The sequence below is a fragment of the Coregonus lavaretus genome (assembly GCF_964263955.1).
Source record: "Coregonus lavaretus genome assembly, chromosome: 22".
Classification (NCBI taxonomy): Eukaryota; Metazoa; Chordata; class Actinopteri; order Salmoniformes; family Salmonidae; genus Coregonus; species Coregonus lavaretus.
The window spans coordinates 1,759,021-1,780,403 of NC_140009.1; the positions used below are offsets into that span (position 1 = coordinate 1,759,021).

The window sequence follows — 21,383 nt, forward strand, 5'->3', positions numbered from 1 at the left end:
ACCAGGTGAGTATCTGTCTGGTCATGTTTTAAAGTATTAGTTATAGCATTAGTAAGGTTTAGGAAAGAATACAGCTAGCTAGCTGTCATTTAAACTTAGATAAAACTATATGGACAGGTTACCATCAAGGTTTTTTGCACGATTTTTTAAAATTATATATCTAATATTGAAATAAATACATAGCCTGCAACAGTGCTCAGCAGTATTTATACCAAAGAAAGTGATGACATCTGTTTTATGTGGTTGTTGCAATCTATGTAAATGTTTATGGTTAATATTGTCTTTGACTCAGTGCTGTTGAATGCCAGACACATTCCTGTGAATGGCCAAATCAATTAACTGAGCAGAATGCACACTAGAAATGGGTACATCAATAACTACGCAAAGTTAACCTATATCTATAAATATAAAGAGTTAACTTTATCTAGTTTATTCACAAACAAGAAAGCTCCTGTAGTCCTGATGGAAGCTTAGTAAGCGTCTCTAGGACAGGTCGGATCAGGTGTAGCTCAGTTTGCAACGCCAGGGTTGTGGGTTCGATTCCCACGGGGGGACCAGTATGAAAAATGCATGCACTCACTAACTGTAAGTCGCTCTGGATAAGAGCGTCTGCTAAATGACTATAATGTAAAATGTGTAGTGGTTATTCTCAGGACCTCAAGTTGGGATTAGTAGTGATGTGGGGGAACCCCTCTCCAGGAATCCAGTCTTGATATGTTCATTAGATAACACATAGTGATAGAACATTGATATAATGTTATTTTAATGGCTCAGTTAAGGAATAATTTAATTTGTTTTGGATTTAAAGGAAAAAATGGCAGAAGGTTTGTTGCATTTGACATGGACAGTTTATGGTTAACCTGATAACACTATGTGTAATAACTGCATGTAAACACTTTTTTTTTCCCAGGGTGGGCGCTAGACCTAATATCTATTTACTGGAGGAAACCAGGGTGAGAGCTAGACCTAATATCTCTTTACTGGAGGAAACCAGGGTGAGCGCTAGACCTAATATCTATTTACTGGAGGAAACCAGGGTGAGAGCTAGACCCAATATCTCTTTACTGGAGGAAACCAGGGTGAGAGCTAGATCTAATATCTCTCTACTGGAGGAAACCAGGGTGAGAGCTAGATCTAATATCTCTTTACTGGAGGAAACCAGGGTGAGCGCTAGACCTAATATCTCTTTACTGGAGGAAACCAGGGTGAGCGCTAGACCTAATATCTATTTACTGGAGGAAACCAGGGTGAGAGCTAGACCTAATATCTCTCTACTGGAGGACACCAGGGTGAGAGCTAGATCTAATATCTCTTTACTGGAGGACACCAGGGTGAGAGCTAGATCTAATATCTCTTTACTGGAGGAAACCAGGGTGAGCGCTAGACCTAATATCTATTTACTGGAGGAAACCAGGGTGAGAGCTAGATCTAATATCTCTCTACTGGAGGACACCAGGGTGAGAGCTAGACCTAATATCTCTCTACTGGAGGACACCAGGGTGAAAGCTAGATCTAATATCTCTTTACTGGAGGACACCAGGGTGAGAGCTAGATGTAATATCTTTCTACTGGAGGACACCAGGGTGAGAGCTAGATCTAATATCTCTTTACTGGAGGACACCAGGGTGAGAGCTAGATCTAATATCTCTCTACTGGAGGACACCAGGGTGAGAGCTAGATCTAATATCTCTCTACTGGAGGACACCAGGGTGAGAGCTAGACCTAATATCTCTTTACTGGAGGAAACCAGGGTGAGAGCTAGATCTAATATCTCTCTACTGGAGGAAACCAGGGTGAGAGCTAGATCTAATATCTCTCTACTGGAGGACACCAGGGTGAGAGCTAGATCTAATATCTCTTTACTGGAGGAAACCAGGGTGAGCGCTAGACCTAATATCTATTTACTGGAGGAAACCAGGGTGAGAGCTAGATCTAATATCTCTCTACTGGAGGAAACCAGGGTGAGAGCTAGATCTAATATCTCTCTACTGGAGGAAACCAGGGTGAGAGCTAGACCTAATATCTCTCTACTGGAGGAAACCAGGGTGAGAGCTAGATCTAATATCTCTCTACTGGAGGAAACCAGGGTGAGCGCTAGACCTAATATCTCTTTACTGGAGGAAACCAGGGTGAGAGCTAGATCTAATATCTCTCTACTGGAGGAAACCAGGGTGAGTGCTAGACCTAATATCTATTTACTGGAGGAAACCAGGGTGAGAGCTAGATCTAATATCTCTCTACTGGAGGACACCAGGGTGAGAGCTAGACCTAATATCTCTCTACTGGAGGACACCAGGGTGAGAGCTAGATCTAATATCTCTCTACTGGAGGAAACCAGGGTGAGAGCTAGACCTAATATCTCTCTACTGGAGGAAACCAGGGTGAGAGCTAGATCTAATATCTCTTTACTGGAGGACACCAGGGTGAGAGCTAGATCTAATATCTCTCTACTGGAGGAAACCAGGGTGAGAGCTAGATCTAATATCTCTCTACTGGAGGACACCAGGGTGAGAGCTAGACCTAATATCTCTTTACTGGAGGAAATCAGGGTGAGAGCTAGACCTAATATCTCTCTACTGGAGGACGGGGTGAGCGCTAGATCTAATATCTCTCTACTGGAGGACACCAGGGTGAGAGCTAGATCTAATATCTTTCTACTGGAGGAAACCAGGGTGAGAGCTAGACCTAATATCTCTTTACTGTGGGAAACCAGGGTGAGCGCTAGATCTAATATCTCTCTACTGGAGGAAACCAGGGTGAGAGCTAGATCTAATATCTCTCTACTGGAGGAAACAAGGGTGAGAGCTAGACCTAATATCTCTTTACTGGAGGAAACCAGGGTGAAAGCTAGACCTAATATCTCTCTACTGGAGGAAACCAGGGTGAGAGCTAGATCTAATATCTCTCTACTGGAGGACACCAGGGTGAGAGCTAGATCTAATATATTTCTACTGGAGGAAACCAGGGTGAGAGCTAGATCTAATATCTCTACTGGAGGAAACCAGGGTGAGAGCTAGACCTAATATCTCTTTACTGTGGGAAACCAGGGTGAGCGCTAGATCTAATATCTCTCTACTGGAGGAAACCAGGGTGAGAGCTAGATCTAAATCTCTCTACTGGAGGAAACCAGGGTGAGAGCTAGACCTAATAGCTCTCTACTGGAGGAAACCAGGGTGAGAGCTAGACCTAATATCTCTTTACTGGAGGAAACCAGGGTGAGAGCTAGACCTAATATCTCTCTACTGGAGGAAACCAGGGTGAGAGCTAGATCTAATATCTCTCTACTGGAGGACCCCAGGGTGAGAGCTGGATCTAATATCTTTCTACTGGAGGAAACCAGGGTGAGAGCTAGATCTAATATCTCTTTACTGTGGGAAACCAGGGTGAGCGCTAGATCTAATATCTCTCTACTGGAGGCAACCAGGGTGAGAGCTAGATCTAATATCTCTCTACTGGAGGAAACCAGGGTGAGAGCTAGACCTAATATCTCTTTACTGGAGGAAACCAGGGTGAGAGCTAGACCTAATATCTCTCTACTGGAGGACACCAGGGTGAGAGCTAGATCTAATATCTCTCTACTGGAAGACACCAGGGTGAGAGCTAGATCTAATATCTCTCTACTGGAGGAAACCAGGGTGAGAGCTAGATCTAATATCTCTCTACTGGAGGAAACCAGGGTGAGAGCTAGATCTAATATCTCTACTGGAGGACACCAGGGTGAGAGCTAGATCTAATATCTCTCTACTGGAGGACACCAGGGTGAGAGCTGGATCTAATATCTCTCTACTGGAAGACACCAGGGTGAGAGCTAGATCTAATATCTCTCTACTGGAGGAAACCAGGGTGAGAGCTAGATCTAATATCTCTCTACTGGAGGAAACCAGGGTGAGAGCTAGATCTAATATCTCTACTGGAGGACACCAGGGTGAGAGCTAGATCTAATATCTCTCTTCTGGAGGAAACCTGGGTGATAGCTAGACCTAATATCTCTTTACTGGAGGAAACCAGGGTGAGAGCTAGACCTAATATCTCTCTACTGGAGGAAACCAGGGTGAGAGCTAGATCTAATATCTCTCTACTGTGGGAAACCAGGGTGAGAGCTAGATCTAATATCTCTCTACTGGAGGAAACCAGGGTGAGAGCTAGATCTAATATCTCTCTACTGGAGGACACCAGGGTGAGAGCTAGATCTAATATCTCTCTACTGGAGGACACCAGGGTGAGAGCTAGACCTAATATCTCTTTACTGGAGGAAACCAGGGTGAGAGCTAGACCTAATATCTCTCTACTGGAGGAAACCAGGGTGAGAGCTAGATCTAATATCTCTTTACTGGAGGAAACCAGGGTGAGAGCTAGACCTAATATCTCTTTACTGGAGGAAACCAGGGTGAGCGCTAGACCTAATATCTATTTACTGGAGGAAACCAGGGTGAGAGCTAGACCTAATATCTCTTTACTGGAGGAAACCAGGGTGAGAGCTAGACCCAATATCTCTTTACTGGAGGAAACCAGGGTGAGAGCTAGACCCAATATCTCTTTACTGGAGGAAACCAGGGTGAGAGCTAGATCTAATATCTCTCTACTGGAGGAAACCAGGGTGAGAGCTAGATCTAATATCTCTTTACTGGAGGAAACCAGGGTGAGCGCTAGACCTAATATCTATTTACTGGAGGAAACCAGGGTGAGAGCTAGACCTAATATCTCTTTACTGTGGGAAACCAGGGTGAGCGCTAGATCTAATATCTCTCTACTGGAGGAAACCAGGGTGAGAGCTAGATCTAATATCTCTCTACTGGAGGAAACAAGGGTGAGAGCTAGACCTAATATCTCTTTACTGGAGGACACCAGGGTGAAAGCTAGACCTAATATCTCTCTACTGGAGGAAACCAGGGTGAGAGCTAGATCTAATATCTCTCTACTGGAGGACACCAGGGTGAGAGCTAGATCTAATATATTTCTACTGGAGGAAACCAGGGTGAGAGCTAGATCTAATATCTCTACTGGAGGAAACCAGGGTGAGAGCTAGACCTAATATCTCTTTACTGTGGGAAACCAGGGTGAGCGCTAGATCTAATATCTCTCTACTGGAGGAAACCAGGGTGAGAGCTAGATCTAAATCTCTCTACTGGAGGAAACCAGGGTGAGAGCTAGACCTAATAGCTCTCTACTGGAGGAAACCAGGGTGAGAGCTAGACCTAATATCTCTTTACTGGAGGAAACCAGGGTGAGAGCTAGACCTAATATCTCTCTACTGGAGGAAACCAGGGTGAGAGCTAGATCTAATATCTCTCTACTGGAGGACCCCAGGGTGAGAGCTGGATCTAATATCTTTCTACTGGAGGAAACCAGGGTGAGAGCTAGATCTAATATCTCTTTACTGTGGGAAACCAGGGTGAGCGCTAGATCTAATATCTCTCTACTGGAGGCAACCAGGGTGAGAGCTAGATCTAATATCTCTCTACTGGAGGAAACCAGGGTGAGAGCTAGACCTAATATCTCTTTACTGGAGGAAACCAGGGTGAGAGCTAGACCTAATATCTCTCTACTGGAGGACACCAGGGTGAGAGCTAGATCTAATATCTCTCTACTGGAAGACACCAGGGTGAGAGCTAGATCTAATATCTCTCTACTGGAGGAAACCAGGGTGAGAGCTAGATCTAATATCTCTCTACTGGAGGAAACCAGGGTGAGAGCTAGATCTAATATCTCTACTGGAGGACACCAGGGTGAGAGCTAGATCTAATATCTCTCTACTGGAGGACACCAGGGTGAGAGCTGGATCTAATATCTCTCTACTGGAAGACACCAGGGTGAGAGCTAGATCTAATATCTCTCTACTGGAGGAAACCAGGGTGAGAGCTAGATCTAATATCTCTCTACTGGAGGAAACCAGGGTGAGAGCTAGATCTAATATCTCTACTGGAGGACACCAGGGTGAGAGCTAGATCTAATATCTCTCTTCTGGAGGAAACCTGGGTGATAGCTAGACCTAATATCTCTTTACTGGAGGAAACCAGGGTGAGAGCTAGACCTAATATCTCTCTACTGGAGGAAACCAGGGTGAGAGCTAGATCTAATATCTCTCTACTGTGGGAAACCAGGGTGAGAGCTAGATCTAATATCTCTCTACTGGAGGAAACCAGGGTGAGAGCTAGATCTAATATCTCTCTACTGGAGGACACCAGGGTGAGAGCTAGATCTAATATCTCTCTACTGGAGGACACCAGGGTGAGAGCTAGACCTAATATCTCTTTACTGGAGGAAACCAGGGTGAGAGCTAGACCTAATATCTCTCTACTGGAGGAAACCAGGGTGAGAGCTAGATCTAATATCTCTTTACTGGAGGAAACCAGGGTGAGAGCTAGACCTAATATCTCTTTACTGGAGGAAACCAGGGTGAGCGCTAGACCTAATATCTATTTACTGGAGGAAACCAGGGTGAGAGCTAGACCTAATATCTCTTTACTGGAGGAAACCAGGGTGAGAGCTAGACCCAATATCTCTTTACTGGAGGAAACCAGGGTGAGAGCTAGACCCAATATCTCTTTACTGGAGGAAACCAGGGTGAGAGCTAGATCTAATATCTCTCTACTGGAGGAAACCAGGGTGAGAGCTAGATCTAATATCTCTTTACTGGAGGAAACCAGGGTGAGCGCTAGACCTAATATCTATTTACTGGAGGAAACCAGGGTGAGAGCTAGACCTAATATCTCTCTACTGGAGGACACCAGGGTGAGAGCTAGATCTAATATCTCTTTACTGGAGGACACCAGGGTGAGAGCTAGATCTAATATCTCTTTACTGGAGGAAACCAGGGTGAGCGCTAGACCTAATATCTATTTACTGGAGGACACCAGGGTGAGAGCTAGATCTAATATCTCTCTACTGGAGTAAGCCAGGGTGAGAGCTAGACCTAATATCTCTCTACTGGAGGACACCAGGGTGAAAGCTAGATCTAATATCTCTTTACTGGAGGACACCAGGGTGAGAGCTAGATCTAATATCTCTTTACTGGAGGAAACCAGGGTGAGCGCTAGACCTAATATCTATTTACTGGAGGACACCAGGGTGAGAGCTAGATCTAATATCTCTCTACTGGAGGACACCAGGGTGAGAGCTAGATCTAATATCTCTCTACTGGAGGACACCAGGGTGAGAGCTAGACCTAATATCTCTTTACTGGAGGAAACCAGGGTGAGAGCTAGATCTAATATCTCTCTACTGGAGGAAACCAGGGTGAGAGCAAGATCTAATATCTCTCTACTGGAGGACACCAGGGTGAGAGCTAGATCTAATATCTCTTTACTGGAGGAAACCAGGGTGAGCGCTAGACCTAATATCTATTTACTGGAGGACACCAGGGTGAGAGCTAGATCTAATATCTCTCTACTGGAGGAAACCAGGGTGAGAGCTAGATCTAATATCTCTCTACTGGAGGAAACCAGGGTGAGAGCTAGACCTAATATCTCTCTACTGGAGGAAACCAGGGTGAGAGCTAGATCTAATATCTCTACTGGAGGACACCAGGGTGAGCGCTAGACCTAATATCTCTTTACTGGAGGAAACCAGGGTGAGAGCTAGATCTAATATCTCTCTACTGGAGGAAACCAGGGTGAGTGCTAGACCTAATATATATTTACTGGAGGAAACCAGGGTGAGAGCTAGATCTAATATCTCTCTACTGGAGGACACCAGGGTGAGAGCTAGACCTAATATCTCTCTACTGGAGGAAACCAGGGTGAGAGCTAGATCTAATATCTCTCTACTGGAGGAAACCAGGGTGAGAGCTAGATCTAATATCTCTCTACTGGAGGACACCAGGGTGAGAGCTAGACCTAATATCTCTTTACTGGAGGAAATCAGGGTGAGAGCTAGACCTAATATCTCTCTACTGGAGGACGGGGTGAGCGCTAGATCTAATATCTCTCTACTGGAGGACACCAGGGTGAGAGCTAGATCTAATATCTTTCTACTGGAGGAAACCAGGGTGAGAGCTAGACCTAATATCTCTTTACTGTGGGAAACCAGGGTGAGCGCTAGATCTAATATCTCTCTACTGGAGGAAACCAGGGTGAGAGCTAGATCTAATATATCTCTACTGGAGGAAACCAGGGTGAGAGCTAGACCTAATATCTCTCTACTGGAGGAAACCAGGGTGAGAGCTAGATCTAATATCTCTCTACTGGAGGAAACAAGGGTGAGAGCTAGACCTAATATCTCTTTACTGGAGGAAACCAGGGTGAGAGCTAGACCTAATATCTCTCTACTGGAGGACACCAGGGTGAGAGCTAGATCTAATATCTCTCTACTGGAAGACACCAGGGTGAGAGCTAGATCTAATATCTCTCTACTGGAGGACACCAGGGTGAGAGCTGGATCTAATATCTCTCTACTGGAGGAAACCAGGGTGAGAGCTAGATCTAATATCTCTCTACTGGAGGACACCAGGGTGAGAGCTGGATCTAATATCTTTCTACTGGAGGAAACCAGGGTGAGAGCTAGATCTAATATCTCTTTACTGTGGGAAACCAGGGTGAGCGCTAGATCTAATATCTCTCTACTGGAGGAAACCAGGGTGAGAGCTAGATCTAATATCTCTCTACTGGAGGAAACCAGGGTGAGAGCTAGACCTAATATCTCTTTACTGGAGGAAACCAGGGTGAGAGCTAGACCTAATATCTCTCTACTGGAGGACACCAGGGTGAGAGCTAGATCTAATATCTCTCTACTGGAAGACACCAGGGTGAGAGCTAGATCTAATATCTCTCTACTGGAGGAAACCAGGGTGAGAGCTAGATCTAATATCTCTCTACTGGAGGAAACCAGGGTGAGAGCTAGATCTAATATCTCTACTGGAGGACACCAGGGTGAGAGCTAGATCTAATATCTCTCTACTGGAGGACACCAGGGTGAGAGCTGGATCTAATATCTCTCTACTGGAAGACACCAGGGTGAGAGCTAGATCTAATATCTCTCTACTGGAGGAAACCAGGGTGAGAGCTAGATCTAATATCTCTCTACTGGAGGAAACCAGGGTGAGAGCTAGATCTAATATCTCTACTGGAGGACACCAGGGTGAGAGCTAGATCTAATATCTCTCTACTGGAGGAAACCTGGGTGATAGCTAGACCTAATATCTCTTTACTGGAGGAAACCAGGGTGAGAGCTAGACCTAATATCTCTCTACTGGAGGAAACCAGGGTGAGAGCTAGATCTAATATCTCTCTACTGTGGGAAACCAGGGTGAGAGCTAGATCTAATATCTCTCTACTGGAGGAAACCAGGGTGAGAGCTAGATCTAATATCTCTCTACTGGAGGACACCAGGGTGAGAGCTAGATCTAATATCTCTCTACTGGAGGAAACCAGGGTGAGAGCTAGACCTAATATCTCTTTACTGGAGGAAACCAGGGTGAGAGCTAGACCTAATATCTCTCTACTGGAGGAAACCAGGGTGAGAGCTAGATCTAATATCTCTTTACTGGAGGAAACCAGGGTGAGAGCTAGACCTAATATCTCTTTACTGGAGGAAACCAGGGTGAGCGCTAGACCTAATATCTATTTACTGGAGGAAACCAGGGTGAGAGCTAGACCTAATATCTCTTTACTGGAGGAAACCAGGGTGAGAGCTAGACCCAATATCTCTTTATTGGAGGAAACCAGGGTGAGAGCTAGACCCAATATCTCTTTACTGGAGGAAACCAGGGTGAGAGCTAGATCTAATATCTCTCTACTGGAGGACACCAGGGTGAGAGCTAGATCTAATATCTCTTTACTGGAGGAAACCAGGGTGAGCGCTAGACCTAATATCTATTTACTGGAGGAAACCAGGGTGAGAGCTAGACCTAATATCTCTCTACTGGAGGACACCAGGGTGAGAGCTAGATCTAATATCTCTTTACTGGAGGACACCAGGGTGAGAGCTAGATCTAATATCTCTTTACTGGAGGAAACCAGGGTGAGCGCTAGACCTAATATCTATTTACTGGAGGAAACCAGGGTGAGAGCTAGATCTAATATCTCTCTACTGGAGTAAACCAGGGTGAGAGCTAGACCTAATATCTCTCTACTGGAGGACACCAGGGTGAAAGCTAGATCTAATATCTCTTTACTGGAGGAAACCAGGGTGAGAGCTAGTTCTAATATCTCTTTACTGGAGGACACCAGGGTGAGAGCTAGATCTAATATCTCTCTACTGGAGGACACCAGGGTGAGAGCTAGATCTAATATCTCTCTACTGGAGGACACCAGGGTGAGAGCTAGACCTAATATCTCTTTACTGGAGGAAATCAGGGTGAGAGCTAGACCTAATATCTCTCTACTGGAGGACGGGGTGAGCGCTAGATCTAATATCTCTCTACTGGAGGACACCAGGGTGAGAGCTAGATCTAATATCTTTCTACTGGAGGAAACCAGGGTGAGAGCTAGACCTAATATCTCTTTACTGTGGGAAACCAGGGTGAGCGCTAGATCTAATATCTCTCTACTGGAGGAAACCAGGGTGAGAGCTAGATCTAATATCTCTCTACTGGAGGAAACAAGGGTGAGAGCTAGACCTAATATCTCTTTACTGGAGGACACCAGGGTGAAAGCTAGACCTAATATCTCTCTACTGGAGGAAACCAGGGTGAGAGCTAGATCTAATATCTCTCTACTGGAGGACACCAGGGTGAGAGCTAGATCTAATATATTTCTACTGGAGGAAACCAGGGTGAGAGCTAGATCTAATATCTCTACTGGAGGAAACCAGGGTGAGAGCTAGACCTAATATCTCTTTACTGTGGGAAACCAGGGTGAGCGCTAGATCTAATATCTCTCTACTGGAGGAAACCAGGGTGAGAGCTAGATCTAAATCTCTCTACTGGAGGAAACCAGGGTGAGAGCTAGACCTAATAGCTCTCTACTGGAGGAAACCAGGGTGAGAGCTAGACCTAATATCTCTTTACTGGAGGAAACCAGGGTGAGAGCTAGACCTAATATCTCTCTACTGGAGGACACCAGGGTGAGAGCTAGATCTAATATCTCTCTACTGGAAGACACCAGGGTGAGAGCTAGATCTAATATCTCTCTACTGGAGGAAACCAGGGTGAGAGCTAGATCTAATATCTCTCTACTGGAGGAAACCAGGGTGAGAGCTAGATCTAATATCTCTACTGGAGGACACCAGGGTGAGAGCTAGATCTAATATCTCTCTACTGGAGGACACCAGGGTGAGAGCTGGATCTAATATCTCTCTACTGGAAGACACCAGGGTGAGAGCTAGATCTAATATCTCTCTACTGGAGGAAACCAGGGTGAGAGCTAGATCTAATATCTCTCTACTGGAGGAAACCAGGGTGAGAGCTAGATCTAATATCTCTACTGGAGGACACCAGGGTGAGAGCTAGATCTAATATCTCTCTTCTGGAGGAAACCTGGGTGATAGCTAGACCTAATATCTCTTTACTGGAGGAAACCAGGGTGAGAGCTAGACCTAATATCTCTCTACTGGAGGAAACCAGGGTGAGAGCTAGATCTAATATCTCTCTACTGTGGGAAACCAGGGTGAGAGCTAGATCTAATATCTCTCTACTGGAGGAAAACAGGGTGAGAGCTAGATCTAATATCTCTCTACTGGAGGACACCAGGGTGAGAGCTAGATCTAATATCTCTCTACTGGAGGACACCAGGGTGAGAGCTAGACCTAATATCTCTTTACTGGAGGAAACCAGGGTGAGAGCTAGACCTAATATCTCTCTACTGGAGGAAACCAGGGTGAGAGCTAGATCTAATATCTCTTTACTGGAGGAAACCAGGGTGAGAGCTAGACCTAATATCTCTTTACTGGAGGAAACCAGGGTGAGCGCTAGACCTAATATCTATTTACTGGAGGAAACCAGGGTGAGAGCTAGACCTAATATCTCTTTACTGGAGGAAACCAGGGTGAGAGCTAGACCCAATATCTCTTTACTGGAGGAAACCAGGGTGAGAGCTAGACCCAATATCTCTTTACTGGAGGAAACCAGGGTGAGAGCTAGATCTAATATCTCTCTACTGGAGGAAACCAGGGTGAGAGCTAGATCTAATATCTCTTTACTGGAGGAAACCAGGGTGAGCGCTAGACCTAATATCTATTTACTGGAGGAAACCAGGGTGAGAGCTAGACCTAATATCTCTCTACTGGAGGACACCAGGGTGAGAGCTAGATCTAATATCTCTTTACTGGAGGACACCAGGGTGAGAGCTAGATCTAATATCTCTTTACTGGAGGAAACCAGGGTGAGCGCTAGACCTAATATCTATTTACTGGAGGACACCAGGGTGAGAGCTAGATCTAATATCTCTCTACTGGAGTAAGCCAGGGTGAGAGCTAGACCTAATATCTCTCTACTGGAGGACACCAGGGTGAAAGCTAGATCTAATATCTCTTTACTGGAGGACACCAGGGTGAGAGCTAGATCTAATATCTCTTTACTGGAGGAAACCAGGGTGAGCGCTAGACCTAATATCTATTTACTGGAGGACACCAGGGTGAGAGCTAGATCTAATATCTCTCTACTGGAGGACACCAGGGTGAGAGCTAGATCTAATATCTCTCTACTGGAGGACACCAGGGTGAGAGCTAGACCTAATATCTCTTTACTGGAGGAAACCAGGGTGAGAGCTAGATCTAATATCTCTCTACTGGAGGAAACCAGGGTGAGAGCAAGATCTAATATCTCTCTACTGGAGGACACCAGGGTGAGAGCTAGATCTAATATCTCTTTACTGGAGGAAACCAGGGTGAGCGCTAGACCTAATATCTATTTACTGGAGGACACCAGGGTGAGAGCTAGATCTAATATCTCTCTACTGGAGGAAACCAGGGTGAGAGCTAGATCTAATATCTCTCTACTGGAGGAAACCAGGGTGAGAGCTAGACCTAATATCTCTCTACTGGAGGAAACCAGGGTGAGAGCTAGATCTAATATCTCTACTGGAGGACACCAGGGTGAGCGCTAGACCTAATATCTCTTTACTGTGGGAAACCAGGGTGAGCGCTAGATCTAATATCTCTCTACTGGAGGAAACCAGGGTGAGAGCTAGATCTAATATATCTCTACTGGAGGAAACCAGGGTGAGAGCTAGACCTAATATCTCTCTACTGGAGGAAACCAGGGTGAGAGCTAGATCTAATATCTCTCTACTGGAGGAAACAAGGGTGAGAGCTAGACCTAATATCTCTTTACTGGAGGAAACCAGGGTGAGAGCTAGACCTAATATCTCTCTACTGGAGGACACCAGGGTGAGAGCTAGATCTAATATCTCTCTACTGGAAGACACCAGGGTGAGAGCTAGATCTAATATCTCTCTACTGGAGGACACCAGGGTGAGAGCTGGATCTAATATCTCTCTACTGGAGGAAACCAGGGTGAGAGCTAGATCTAATATCTCTCTACTGGAGGACACCAGGGTGAGAGCTGGATCTAATATCTTTCTACTGGAGGAAACCAGGGTGAGAGCTAGATCTAATATCTCTTTACTGTGGGAAACCAGGGTGAGCGCTAGATCTAATATCTCTCTACTGGAGGCAACCAGGGTGAGAGCTAGATCTAATATCTCTCTACTGGAGGAAACCAGGGTGAGAGCTAGACCTAATATCTCTTTACTGGAGGAAACCAGGGTGAGAGCTAGACCTAATATCTCTCTACTGGAGGACACCAGGGTGAGAGCTAGATCTAATATCTCTCTACTGGAAGACACCAGGGTGAGAGCTAGATCTAATATCTCTCTACTGGAGGAAACCAGGGTGAGAGCTAGATCTAATATCTCTCTACTGGAGGAAACCAGGGTGAGAGCTAGATCTAATATCTCTACTGGAGGACACCAGGGTGAGAGCTAGATCTAATATCTCTCTACTGGAGGACACCAGGGTGAGAGCTGGATCTAATATCTCTCTACTGGAAGACACCAGGGTGAGAGCTAGATCTAATATCTCTCTACTGGAGGAAACCAGGGTGAGAGCTAGATCTAATATCTCTCTACTGGAGGAAACCAGGGTGAGAGCTAGATCTAATATCTCTACTGGAGGACACCAGGGTGAGAGCTAGATCTAATATCTCTCTACTGGAGGAAACCTGGGTGATAGCTAGACCTAATATCTCTTTACTGGAGGAAACCAGGGTGAGAGCTAGACCTAATATCTCTCTACTGGAGGAAACCAGGGTGAGAGCTAGATCTAATATCTCTCTACTGTGGGAAACCAGGGTGAGAGCTAGATCTAATATCTCTCTACTGGAGGAAAACAGGGTGAGAGCTAGATCTAATATCTCTCTACTGGAGGACACCAGGGTGAGAGCTAGATCTAATATCTCTCTACTGGAGGAAACCAGGGTGAGAGCTAGACCTAATATCTCTTTACTGGAGGAAACCAGGGTGAGAGCTAGACCTAATATCTCTCTACTGGAGGAAACCAGGGTGAGAGCTAGATCTAATATCTCTTTACTGGAGGAAACCAGGGTGAGAGCTAGACCTAATATCTCTTTACTGGAGGAAACCAGGGTGAGCGCTAGACCTAATATCTATTTACTGGAGGAAACCAGGGTGAGAGCTAGACCTAATATCTCTTTACTGGAGGAAACCAGGGTGAGAGCTAGACCCAATATCTCTTTACTGGAGGAAACCAGGGTGAGAGCTAGACCCAATATCTCTTTACTGGAGGAAACCAGGGTGAGAGCTAGATCTAATATCTCTCTACTGGAGGACACCAGGGTGAGAGCTAGATCTAATATCTCTTTACTGGAGGAAACCAGGGTGAGCGCTAGACCTAATATCTATTTACTGGAGGAAACCAGGGTGAGAGCTAGACCTAATATCTCTCTACTGGAGGACACCAGGGTGAGAGCTAGATCTAATATCTCTTTACTGGAGGACACCAGGGTGAGAGCTAGATCTAATATCTCTTTACTGGAGGAAACCAGGGTGAGCGCTAGACCTAATATCTATTTACTGGAGGAAACCAGGGTGAGAGCTAGATCTAATATCTCTCTACTGGAGTAAACCAGGGTGAGAGCTAGACCTAATATCTCTCTACTGGAGGACACCAGGGTGAAAGCTAGATCTAATATCTCTTTACTGGAGGACACCAGGGTGAGAGCTAGATCTAATATCTTTCTACTGGAGGACACCAGGGTGAGAGCTAGATCTAATATCTCTTTACTGGAGGACACCAGGGTGAGAGCTAGATCTAATATCTCTCTACTGGAGGACACCAGGGTGAGAGCTAGATCTAATATCTCTCTACTGGAGGACACCAGGGTGAGAGCTAGACCTAATATCTCTTTACTGGAGGAAACCAGGGTGAGAGCTAGATCTAATATCTCTCTACTGGAGGAAACCAGGGTGAGAGCTAGATCTAATATCTCTCTACTGGAGGACACCAGGGTGAGAGCTAGATCTAATATCTCTTTACTGGAGGAAACCAGGGTGAGCGCTAGACCTAATATCTATTTACTGGAGGACACCAGGGTGAGAGCTAGATCTAATATCTCTCTACTGGAGGAAACCAGGGTGAGAGCTAGATCTAATATCTCTCTACTGGAGGAAACCAGGGTGAGAGCTAGACCTAATATCTCTCTACTGGAGGAAACCAGGGTGAGAGCTAGATCTAATATCTCTACTGGAGGAAACCAGGGTGAGCGCTAGACCTAATATCTCTTTACTGGAGGAAACCAGGGTGAGAGCTAGATCTAATATCTCTCTACTGGAGGAAACCAGGGTGAGTGCTAGACCTAATATCTATTTACTGGAGGAAACCAGGGTGAGAGCTAGATCTAATATCTCTCTACTGGAGGACACCAGGGTGAGAGCTAGACCTAATATCTCTCTACTGGAGGAAACCAGGGTGAGAGCTAGATCTAATATCTCTCTACTGGAGGAAACCAGGGTGAGAGCTATACCTAATATCTCTCTACTGGAGGAAACCAGGGTGAGAGCTAGATCTAATATCTCTTTACTGGAGGACACCAGGGTGAGAGCTAGATCTAATATCTCTCTACTGGAGGAAACCAGGGTGAGAGCTAGATCTAATATCTCTCTACTGGAGGACACCAGGGTGAGAGCTAGACCTAATATCTCTTTACTGGAGGATATCAGGGTGAGAGCTAGACCTAATATCTCTCTACTGGAGGACGGGGTGAGCGCTAGATCTAATATCTCTCTACTGGAGGACACCAGGGTGAGAGCTAGATCTAATATCTTTCTACTGGAGGAAACCAGGGTGAGAGCTAGACCTAATATCTCTTTACTGTGGGAAACCAGGGTGAGCGCTAGATCTAATATCTCTCTACTGGAGGAAACCAGGGTGAGAGCTAGATCTAATATATCTCTACTGGAGGACACCAGGGTGAGAGCTAGACCTAATATCTCTCTACTGGAGGAAACCAGGGTGAGAGCTAGATCTAATATCTCTCTACTGGAGGAAACAAGGGTGAGAGCTAGACCTAATATCTCTTTACTGGAGGAAACCAGGGTGAGAGCTAGACCTAATATCTCTCTACTGGAGGAAACCAGGGTGAGAGCTAGATCTAATATCTCTCTACTGGAGGACACCAGGGTGAGAGCTAGATCTAATATATTTCTACTGGAGGAAACCAGGGTGAGAGCTAGATCTAATATCTCTACTGGAGGAAACCAGGGTGAGAGCTAGACCTAATATCTCTTTACTGTGGGAAACCAGGGTGAGCGCTAGATCTAATATCTCTCTACTGGAGGAAACCAGGGTGAGAGCTAGATCTAAATCTCTCTACTGGAGGAAACCAGGGTGAGAGCTAGACCTAATAGCTCTCTACTGGAGGAAACCAGGGTGAGAGCTAGACCTAATATCTCTTTACTGGAGGAAACCAGGGTGAGAGCTAGACCTAATATCTCTCTACTGGAGGACACCAGGGTGAGAGCTAGATCTAATATCTATCTACTGGAGGACACCAGGGTGAGAGCTGGATCTAATATCTTTCTACTGGAGGACACCAGGGTGAGAGCTAGATCTAATATCTCTTTACTGTGGGAAACCAGGGTGAGCGCTAGATCTAATATCTCTCTACTGGAGGCAACCAGGGTGAGAGCTAGATCTAATATCTCTCTACTGGAGGAAACCAGGGTGAGAGCTAGACCTAATATCTCTTTACTGGAGGAAACCAGGGTGAGAGCTAGACCTAATATCTCTCTACTGGAGGACACCAGGGTGAGAGCTAGATCTAATATCTCTCTACTGGAAGACACCAGGGTGAGAGCTAGATCTAATATCTCTCTACTGGAGGAAACCAGGGTGAGAGCTAGATCTAATATCTCTCTACTGGAGGAAACCAGGGTGAGAGCTAGATCTAATATCTCTACTGGAGGACACCAGGGTGAGAGCTAGATCTAATATCTCTCTACTGGAGGAAACCTGGGTGATAGCTAGACCTAATATCTCTTTACTGGAGGAAACCAGGGTGAGAGCTAGACCTAATATCTCTCTACTGGAGGAAACCAGGGTGAGAGCTAGATCTAATATCTCTCTACTGTGGGAAACCAGGGTGAGAGCTAGATCTAATATATCTCTGCTGGAGGAAACCAGGGTGAGAGCTAGATCTAATATCTCTCTACTGGAGGACACCAGGGTGAGAGCTAGATCTAATATCTCTCTACTGGAGGAAACCAGGGTGAGAGCTAGACCTAATATCTCTTTACTGGAGGAAACCAGGGTGAGAGCTAGACCTAATATCTCTCTACTGGAGGAAACCAGGGTGAGAGCTAGATCTAATATCTCTTTACTGGAGGACACCAGGGTGAGCGCTAGACCTAATATCTATTTACTGGAGGAAACCAGGGTGAGAGCTAGATCTAATATCTCTCTACTGGAGGAAACCAGGGTGAGCGCTAGACCTAATATCTCTTTACTGGAGGAAACCAGGGTGAGAGCTAGATCTAATATCTCTCTACTGGAGGAAACCAGGGTGAGTGCTAGACCTAATATATCTCTACTGGAGGAAACCAGGGTGAGAGCTAGACCTAATATCTCTCTACTGGAGGAAACCAGGGTGAGAGCTAGATCTAATATCTCTTTACTGGAGGACACCAGGGTGAGAGCTAGATCTAATATCTTTCTACTGGAGGACACCAGGGTGAGAGCTAGATCTAATATCTCTTTACTGGAGGACACCAGGGTGAGAGCTAGATCTAATATCTCTCTACTGGAGGAAACCAGGGTGAGAGCTAGATCTAATATCTCTCTACTGGAGGACACCAGGGTGAGAGCTAGACCTAATATCTCTTTACTGGAGGAAATCAGGGTGAGAGCTAGACCTAATATCTCTCTACTGGAGGACGGGGTGAGCGCTAGATCTAATATCTCTCTACTGGAGGAAACCAGGGTGAGAGCTAGATCTAATATCTCTCTACTGGAGGAAACCAGGGTGAGAGCTAGACCTAATATCTCTCTACTGGAGGAAACCAGGGTGAGAGCTAGATCTAATATCTCTCTACTGGAGGAAACAAGGGTGAGAGCTAGACCTAATATCTCTTTACTGGAGGAAACCAGGGTGAGAGCTAGACCTAATATCTCTCTACTGGAGGAAACCAGGGTGAGAGCTAGATCTAATATCTCTCTACTGGAGGACACCAGGGTGAGAGCTAGATCTAATATATTTCTACTGGAGGAAACCAGGGTGAGAGCTAGATCTAATATCTCTCTACTGGAGGAAACCAGGGTGAGAGCTAGACCTAATATCTCTTTACTGTGGGAAACCAGGGTGAGCGCTAGATCTAATATCTCTCTACTGGAGGAAACCAGGGTGAGAGCTAGATCTAAATCTCTCTACTGGAGGAAACCAGGGTGAGAGCTAGACCTAATAGCTCTCTACTGGAGGAAACCAGGGTGAGAGCTAGACCTAATATCTCTTTACTGGAGGAAACCAGGGTGAGAGCTAGACCTAATATCTCTCTACTGGAGGAAACCAGGGTGAGAGCTAGATCTAATATCTCTCTACTGGAGGACACCAGGGTGAGAGCTGGATCTAATATCTTTCTACTGGAGGAAACCAGGGTGAGAGCTAGATCTAATATCTCTTTACTGTGGGAAACCAGGGTGAGCGCTAGATCTAATATCTCTCTACTGGAGGAAACCAGGGTGAGAGCTAGATCTAATATCTCTCTACTGGAGGAAACCAGGGTGAGAGCTAGACCTAATATCTTTTTACTGGAGGAAACCAGGGTGAGAGCTAGACCTAATATCTCTCTACTGGAGGACACCAGGGTGAGAGCTAGATCTAATATCTCTCTACTGGAAGACACCAGGGTGAGAGCTAGATCTAATATCTCTCTACTGGAGGAAACCAGGGTGAGAGCTAGATCTAATATCTCTCTACTGGAGGAAACCAGGGTGAGAGCTAGATCTAATATCTCTCTACTGGAGGACACCAGGGTGAGAGCTAGATCTAATATCTCTCTACTGGAGGAAACCTGGGTGATAGCTAGACCTAATATCTCTTTACTGGAGGAAACCAGGGTGAGAGCTAGACCTAATATCTCTCTACTGGAGGAAACCAGGGTGAGAGCTAGATCTAATATCTCTCTACTGTGGGAAACCAGGGTGAGAGCTAGATCTAATATCTCTCTACTGGAGGAAACCAGGGTGAGAGCTAGATCTAATATCTATTTACTGGAGGAAACCAGGGTGAGAGCTAGACCTAATATCTCTTTACTGGAGGACACCAGGGTGAGAGCTAGATCTAATATCTCTTTACTGGAGGAAACCAGGGTGAGAGCTAGACCTAATATCTCTCTACTGGAGGACACCAGGGTGAGAGCTAGACCTAATATCTCTCTACTGGAGGACACCAGGGTGAGAGCTAGATCTAATATCTCTTTACTGGAGGACACCAGGGTGAGAGCTAGACCTAATATCTCTTTACTGGAGGAAACCAGGGTGAGAGCTAGATCTAATCTCTTTACTGGAGGAAACCAGGGTGAGAGCTATATCTAATATCTCTCTACTGGAGGACACCAGGGTGAGAGCTAGATCTAATATCTCTTTACTGGAGGACACCAGGGTGAGAGCTAGACCTAATATCTCTTTACTGGAGGAAACCAGGGTGAGAGCTAGATCTAATCTCTTTACTGGAGGAAACCAGGGTGAGAGCTATATCTAATATCTCTTTACTGGAGGAAACCAGGGTGAGAGCTAGGCCTGTAATATCTCTTCACCTCAAACTAAACATTAATTTACCAGAAGATCAGATCCTCTTTTCCAGAAACCTGCATTTTACATTTACATTTTAGTAATTTAGCTGATGCTCTTATCCAGAGTGACTTACAGTTAGTGCCTTCATCTGAAGATAGCTAGGTGAGACAACAACACATCACATCGTATCAAGTACATTTTCCCTCAACAAAGTATTTATCAGTAAAGTCAGTGGGAAAAGACTAGTGCCTTGTTTTGTTTTTTGGGCCGTGATTTAAGATACTCTTCAAAGGTAGGCTTTCAGACGTTTTCGGAAGATGGGCAGGTACTCCGCTGTTCTGACTTTGGAGGGAAGCTTGTTCCTCCGTTGGGGTGCCAGGACAGGGAAGAGCTTGGACTGGGCTGAGGGGGAGCTGCCCTCCCATTGGGGTGCCAGGACAGAGAAGAGCTTGGACTGGGCTGAGTGGGAGCTGCCCTCCCGTTGGGGTGCCAGGACAGAGAAGAGCTTGGACTGGGCTGAGTGGAAGCTGCCCTCCCATTGAGGTGCCAGGACAGAGAAGAGCTTGGACTGGGCTGAACGGTCGCTGCCTTCACGTAGGGGTGGGAGGGCCAAGAGACCAGAGGTGGCAAACGGAGTGCTCGGGTTGGGATGTAGGGTTTGAGCATATCCTGAAGGTAGAGACGCCATTCCCCTTGCTGCTCTGTAGGCAAGCACCAGGATCTTGAAGATTATGCGAGCTTCGACTGGGAGACAGTGGAGTGTGCGGAGGAGCGGGTGACATGGGAGAACTTAGGAAGGTTGAACACCAGGCGGGCTGCGGCATTCTGGATAAATTGCAGGGCACAAGCGGAGAGCCCAGGCAACAGAGAGTCTAGACAGTAGATGACAAGTGCCTGGATTTGGACCTGCGCCACTTTCTGTGTGAGGAAAGGTCGTACTCTACGGATATTGTAAAGCATGAACCTGCAGGAGCGAGTCACTGCTTTGATGTTTGCAGAGAATGGCAGGGTCAAGCCAAGGTTCTTTGCACTCTGCGTGGGGGACACTGTGGTTGTCAACCATGATGGAGAGGTCTTGGAGCGGGCAGACCTTTCCCGGGAGGAAGATCCTCTCCACGCCACCTGGTAGGAGCGGCCTGCCAGGTAGGATGCAATCCAGGAGTGTGCAGAGCCTGAGACGCCCAGCCCTGAGAGGGTGGAGAGGA

At 45.9% G+C, this 21,383-nt stretch overlaps 1 protein-coding gene across 1 annotated transcript in view; it reads left to right on the forward strand.

Moving 5' to 3' along the window:
* LOC311149459 (ubiquitin-like modifier-activating enzyme 1) overlaps positions 1-21,383 on the forward strand; it is a gene marked incomplete at its 3' end in the record, with an annotated part of 128,235 nt that overhangs the window by 82,982 nt on the left and 23,870 nt on the right. The gene's annotated exons all lie outside the window — the stretch shown is intronic.